The sequence below is a fragment of the Triticum dicoccoides genome, chromosome 5A (genome assembly GCF_002162155.2).
Source record: "Triticum dicoccoides isolate Atlit2015 ecotype Zavitan chromosome 5A, WEW_v2.0, whole genome shotgun sequence".
In the NCBI taxonomy this organism is placed as follows: domain Eukaryota; kingdom Viridiplantae; phylum Streptophyta; class Magnoliopsida; order Poales; family Poaceae; genus Triticum; species Triticum dicoccoides.
The window spans coordinates 6,027,848-6,034,659 of record NC_041388.1 but is presented as its reverse complement, the minus strand read 5'-3'; the positions used below and the strand labels follow the sequence as shown (position 1 = coordinate 6,034,659).

Here is a 6,812-nt window from a genome sequence, read left to right as displayed (position 1 = left end):
CTCGATCACAGAAACTACACCTAGTAGGTCCTGTCCAATTACGCTTTATCAAATTGTCCTTTGTGAGAATGACTTGTTTATGCACAAACCACATAAACACTTTTATTTTCAAAGGAACTTTAACATCCCATACCTTTTTGGACGTTGGAATAGAACTTGAGTTAATAACATCAAGATACATTGACCTCACTGTAAATACCCCATTCTTGGTCAACTTCCAGCGTAATACATCAGGTTGGTCAGAGAGTTGGACCTCCATTAGTCTCCTTACTAACTGGAGCCAAACCTCCCAACGATTGCCCGCTAACGACCGTCTAAACTGAATATTAAGGGGGATAGTTTGAAATACCGTTGCCACGAACACCTCTCATCGTTGCGCAATACGATATAAAGAAGGATACTGCATAGCCAAGGGCGAGTCACCCAGCCAAGAATCCTCCCAGAAACGTGTAGTAGCACCATTTCCAAGGACCACTTTTGTCCTATTAAACAGTAATACTTTGACTTTCATTAGTCCCTTCCAGAAAGACGAATCAGTCGGCCTAACTGATACCTGCGATAACGTTCTAGTCTGGAGGTACTTGCTGCGAATGATTTGCGCCCACATTGCTTCAGTACCGGACGCGAGCTTCCACAACCACTTACTAAGAAGGCATCTGTTCTTAACCTCTAGATTCTCAATACCAAGCCCACCTTGGTCTTTGGGTCGACAGATAATATCCCACTTAGCAAGCCGGTATTTTCTTTTGTGCTCATCACCCTGCCAAAAGAAACGTGATCGATAAAAGTCCAGTCTTTTCCTAACACCCACTGGAACTTCAAAGAAAGATAAGAGGAACATAGGCATACTTGTGAGCACCGAGTTAATCAAGATTAGCCGGCCTCCGTATGACATGAGCTTACCCTTCCAGCAGCTCAGTTTCTTCTCAAATCGATCCTCGACACGCTTCCACTCTTTGTTAGTTAGCCTACGATGATGTATCGGAATGCCAAGGTAGGAGAAAGGTAAACTTCCCAACTCGCACCCAAACAATTGCCCAGTTAATGGCAACTAGGTGCAAGCATGACAGATGGTGATGAAAGCATTATTGAAGCCAATGGAGCAAGCAACTGTGGAAAAAATTGGCACCATAAGCCATGAGCCAAGCAAATGTGCAACAAATTGGCGCGATAAGAGCGTGGAGAATATTGTGTGGTCCGTGATCGCCTGATTGACCAGCTCAATCTTTCTACACCATAAAATATTGTTTTCTAGACGAAAAGGTAATGCGGGGGAAATTATGATGAGAGCTGGGCATGGACCACTGTTTTGGTAACCGAACGAAATTTCGCGATCTCGCCCGGTTACCGCGTTTATCGCCCCCCCTTCGAGGAACACTTATACCGGGCAAAAAATCTCGAAATTTTTGAATATTTTGAATTCAAACGCTCAAAGTGTAGTTAAATATAGGCCATCTCTTCTATTTTAACATCAGTGGTTGTGGCCTAGTGGCAACGCCTGCCTTTCCTCAACAGCGCGTTGCGGGTTCGTATGTTGAACCACGTTTTTTAATTTCTTTTTGATATGCAAAAGTTGAAAAAAAAAACTAGAAATTTGTTGGAATGGCAAGGGGTCAAACTCGCCACCTTTTATAGCAAGGGGCCTAGACCAGGTACGCCTTTTCAAAGTTCGGCTTGAACAGCCACTACGCCTAGACCAGGTATGTGATAATTTTTGAAGTTAAACCCCTATCTATATCGACTTAAAAAAAATTTGAATTCAAAATTTAATTTCAAATTTCGTCCGAATTTTTTGGTAACCGCGAATTCCGGTTCCCCTCGAGAAAAAATGTGCACTTGGGATCCAAAACCTTGGCATGGAGAAGGATTGGATGGGAACATCATGTGCATGCTCTAGCCTTACAGGCACAATAAACCCAAAATGCACACACCTTGAATTCAATTCAGTTCAATTTATTTTTTCTGTAATTTAATTGTTATCGTCTTGTAGATTTTGATCTTGGAGGCTAGCTAGTAGATTGTTTTTAGTGTTTGCACAATTGCATCCTACAGTAGACACGATTTTTTGTCCCCGGAAGGTTGCAGTACACAAGATGGAAGCAAAAGCAGAATTATGTAACGACGATAAGTACCTATCCAAGAATGAAAAGAAGGGATGATTGGCATACGACCACATGACAGCAGGAGCAGATAACAGTCGGCATATTCTTTCTAGCCAAACAGTCGGCATGTCCACGTCATCACCCTCGTACTGTGCATGACAGCCAATGACGAGAGAGCTGTGCTGCCCAATTGGATGTGCGAGAGAGGGAGAGAAAGAGACAAGACCGGCCGCGAAAGCCACCTCCACCATACCTGCTCCCCAGCCTCTCCCCACGGCCATCAGGAGGAAGCCGAGCAGAGCAGCAGGAGAGGCGCTGGTTCCGCCAGATCGGTTGCCCGCGCGCTGTGGGGATGGCCCGATGGGGAAGATGGAGAGACGACGAGTTTAGGAGGCGCATCGCAGGGCCTTGACCCTCTCTTCTCTGTAGCACAGGGTGAGAGAAGTTTATGCTTCTGCTCACAGTCCCAACATCCTCATGGCAGGTCCAAATCCCTGAGGTATGTTTTCTGTCTCCGCTGAACCTGAATGAACCCTGTCTTCTAGCACATCTCACCGCCACCCGGATTGATTTAATATTTGCCACACTGTATTGCCTCATAGAAATTGCTATCCTCTCACTTGAATTGATGGTCTGATGGATATCATGTATGTGTCTGTTTGTTACATTTTTCAGATGTTTATTCTCTTAGCTCAGAGTATTTTCAGTGCTCCAGTTACTAAGATATTCTCATGCTCTTTTCAGGTTTATGACCTTGATTTTGCCATAGAGGTAGTAGAAGCAGATATAGTGCAAGAAGCCGACGCACTCATAATGTACACCCATCACCTGAGGAAAGAGAGAAGGTTTGTCTTCTGCACAAACTAACAAACTGTTTTTGCACGCTTGTATTCTGAATTTTGAAGGGTGGGTGCATTTACAGAAGACAGAATTATTTTATCACCATGTTTTGTCATTTATGGACACTTTGCTGTTGGGATCTTGATCATAAAGGCATGTATAATCATTCAATAATTCCTTTGCACCACGACGTGGATCTTAGTGGATTTCCAACATCCTAATTTTACCCTTTTACTCCCTCCGTTCCAAAATAGATGACTCAACTTTGTACTAACTTCATTACAAAGTTGAGTCATCTATTTTAGAACGGAGGGAGTACTTGATATCCACGTGACCGTAGGTTTGTTGAACACTAGATGGGAATGTACTCGACAGGCGAAGTCCTTAATGCTACCGTTGGGGTCCATCATCCAACACTCTGTTTGCATGAGCTGGACATTTTTTTTGGCCCAGTCTCAGATGCGCTGGAGAGTGGAGACAGGAAACTTGGACCATGCCCGCGTGCACCCCAAAGTTCCTGGACACTAGCGAAACCTTCCAAAAGTGGGCGTTTGGAGGTTCGGCTCTGTTGCCCATCCATTCTCTGATTTGGTTTGGTGTGTTGGAGATGGAATTGTTTGACAGTCTTCAGTTTGTCAGAACAAAGGGTACCGGGTAATTAGAAGATGCATTAGCAAACTTTCTGATCTGGATCCTGAGACTAGATAAACTGTGGAGAAGATGATGATGATAAGCTTTGTTCACAACCTTGTTGTTGGACTACACGTCTTACAATTTCTTCAGCCCTTAAACGATAGCTAGCTCACTTTTTTTTCTTGTCAGAGCTTGACCAACGTCAGAACTAGATGGGTCTGCCAACAAGTGATGAAATGCAAAAGCAAGACATGCTCAAGAAATTCATGTCTTGGGTAAGTGGCAACATGCTCATCGTCCTACTTTGTATGCATTGTCTAACTTCTCAACCTGGTGTATCTGACCGAGCTTTTCATTGCAACACCCAGAAATGGTGCCTTAGCTTTAACTGTCAAGCTAAATCTATGTATTTGTCCCTTCAGATATATGGCACACATTTTATTTCAAAAGAAGAATTGATTGATCGAGAAGCTGCAAACTATTTCAGTTTGCATATGCTTTCAGCGTCGAAAATAATTTAGCCACATTTATGCTTTTTGCTTAAGTGATCCATGCCATGATAATGAATTTGCATAAGAATGCATATTTTCCGTCAAAAATTCTATTGGATGGGTAAATATCTTGGTAGATTTTCTTAAGATTTAAGAGCCCAAGAGCACCATACTGTTTTCTCCAATTTGGAAATGAAGGGCGTGTTCTGATCTCCTCCAGATTCTCCAAACTTCTCAAATCCAGCTTCTGGGCGTGGCTTCTCACTTCACCTGTCGATTGGAATGCGTTCGGCAGCGGTCGCTTCTCCCAGCGCCATGTTGAGTTGGCAGCCCAGCTGGGGGGCTGCAGGCCTGTTCCTTGCCACTTTGGGCCAGCTGAAAGCAGCCCATTAGCACGTGGGAGAACACGAGGGAGAGGGGTGCGAGGGGTTGGTGCGCCTACTGTACGAGCGAGAAACAGAACATATCGAATCGTTTTCTTAGGCGGTGGCAGTATCGCCGTAAATAAGCCGAACTCCAGATTCCTCTAAACGCAGAGCTCGGTTTCCCTTGCTTCTTAAAATTGCACTAGGCCCATCTTTGCTTCGTGAAGTTAGCTTCCTGGCGCTAAAGCGTTCGGGGCTGCTCCGAGCTGACAGTTTGTGAAATCTGGAGTGGGAGAGATTCAGAACAGGCCCGAAGTATGCTGTGGGGAGTGGATGTACTATAAACTGGTCTAAAATAAAGAAAGAGCAATCTTCGGGTGACAATGAGATTCATGATGGAGACACCATGCAGATTGTCTTTCCTTTCCATTTGTTTCTTACTTCTGTCATCTAATGTAGATAAATAGATTATATGCTTTTGTCATGAATTACGTGGAAGGTTGATATAACCACACCTACATAAATGTTTGTTCGTTATGTCTATTAATGTATGGATGCCTACTGACCCTAAATATATTTGGTTAAAATGTTTCCCTATGAACTTTCTATACTATATAAGAAAGTTGGTCTGAAATATTTGAGGACATATTCTATTTTACAGGTTACTCATATAGTTGCATAGCTTATTCAGTTACATTAGTCAGAACAAGTGTTTGTATCTATCTTATTTTTCAGGTTACTCATATTGCATATAGATTGATTCCGTGCTTGCTCGTACACTAGATTTTATTTCATGTGTACGTATTCTTCTTTAACAAGCAGTATTCTGGACAGAATATATCCATCTAGGTCTTATATTTGAGTTACGAGCAATTGTCTGATTATATTGTTCTTTTCACCCTCTGATTATATTTTCCTTTCACCCTCCATGCATAGATTTTACTTAATTTGTCAGGACCAGTGTTGTCCTGAAATTCATTCTGAGCCTTTTCATCTTGTTAGGTAATCACGCTGATTGCCTGAGGTGTTGAAATGCCGTGCCTCTGTGTGCTATGTTGTCGAGGTAATAAACTGCACACCTCCAAGATTTATCTATTATCTAATTTTCTCCTGGCAGAAAACAACAGAATCTTGCATTTCTTGAAGCTCTAAACAAATGCAGCCTAAGCTTCCATCATTTTCCTGTGTAGATCAAATGTGTTTGCTCAAGCTTTAGACTCTAAGTACCACAGAAGAAAAATACTAATAACTTGATAAGTTACTACTTGCTAAGCATGCCTTGTAACCATGAAGTTATGGTTAGTCTTGTGGTGAGTGCAGCCCGTTGTACACTTTGCTCAAGAGTTTTCAGTCAGAAATTTGTAAACACAATCCTTCGATCACTACATTGTTAGGCCTCTTTCATTGTAGTTACTCATCATGACATGATATTGTCTTCTGCCATGCCCTCAATCCTTTTCTCTCTACCTTACAGTACTTTCATGTGCAGTACACATGACAACTTGAAGAAATACATCCACCAAGATGATGCATGATACCCTCCCAGTCAAGCTTGGAGATGGAACCGAGGGTTATGCCAGTGGCTTCATGCTTGGAACCGACAAGTGGGCCAGCATCATGATGAACTGGTCATGGTTTCACAACCACACAAACATCCAGGAAGGTGTCATATGTGCCTTCCATTTCAAGCGCAAGGCAAGGTGTCACGTCTCTCACTGTGCATCGTCTCTAGGTGCACCACCGTCAACTACAGCTATCGCCTATACATATGATCCGTGTATCGACTCTGCCTCTCTTTGGGAGGTCACCCGTCTTTTGGAGGATGTTAGACTTTAATTTCAACCGATTGTCGTGCTCTGTGATCATTCCTTCACCTTCTAAGGTTGTCACCTATTAGTGAATACTATGTTTCTGTAGTTTTATTTCGTGTATTATATTTTTTAAAGTTGGTACTCATTTGCACTGCATACGCACGTTGACAAATGCAGCAACAAGATTAGTGCGCACAGTGACGCAAAGGAGGCCCGCCTGGGGCAGGCCCCAGCCACTAGTTATGATAAGAGCTGGGCGTGGATCATCATCTGCATGCTAGAATTGTGCAGAGACTTCATTTCACTTCAATATGCATGTTTTGGTTTTGATTTTCTCTACTTGTTATCTAGTAGTAAAAGCATGGCAAGCCAGAACATTAATTTTACACAAACCCATCCTGCAACAGTTCAGATGGAAGCAAAATCACAGTTACCTTTACCTGTTTCAAAAAAAAAACAATTACCTTTACCTGTACAAAAGGATTAGGCGCGTGCTAGGCGTCAACCGACTGATTTTCCCTAGAAATCAGTCGGGTGTGTGGCCGTCGGATCGTTGTGATATGGACGCAG

The 6,812-nt window shown here is 42.9% G+C and overlaps 1 long non-coding RNA gene across 2 annotated transcripts; it reads left to right on the top strand.

Moving 5' to 3' along the window:
• Positions 1 to 2,345: 2,345 nt before the first annotated feature.
• On the top strand, positions 2,346 to 6,353 carry LOC119298753. 2 transcript variants are annotated; one of them, XR_005145950.1, is made up of 5 exons: positions 2,346 to 2,601; positions 2,847 to 2,947; positions 3,765 to 3,850; positions 5,434 to 5,494; positions 5,921 to 6,353. It is a non-coding gene; the product is annotated as an uncharacterized LOC119298753 (long non-coding RNA). The 2 variants fall into 2 exon arrangements; XR_005145949.1 differs by having other exon boundaries at positions 5,906 to 6,353.
• Positions 6,354 to 6,812: the final 459 nt, after the last annotated feature.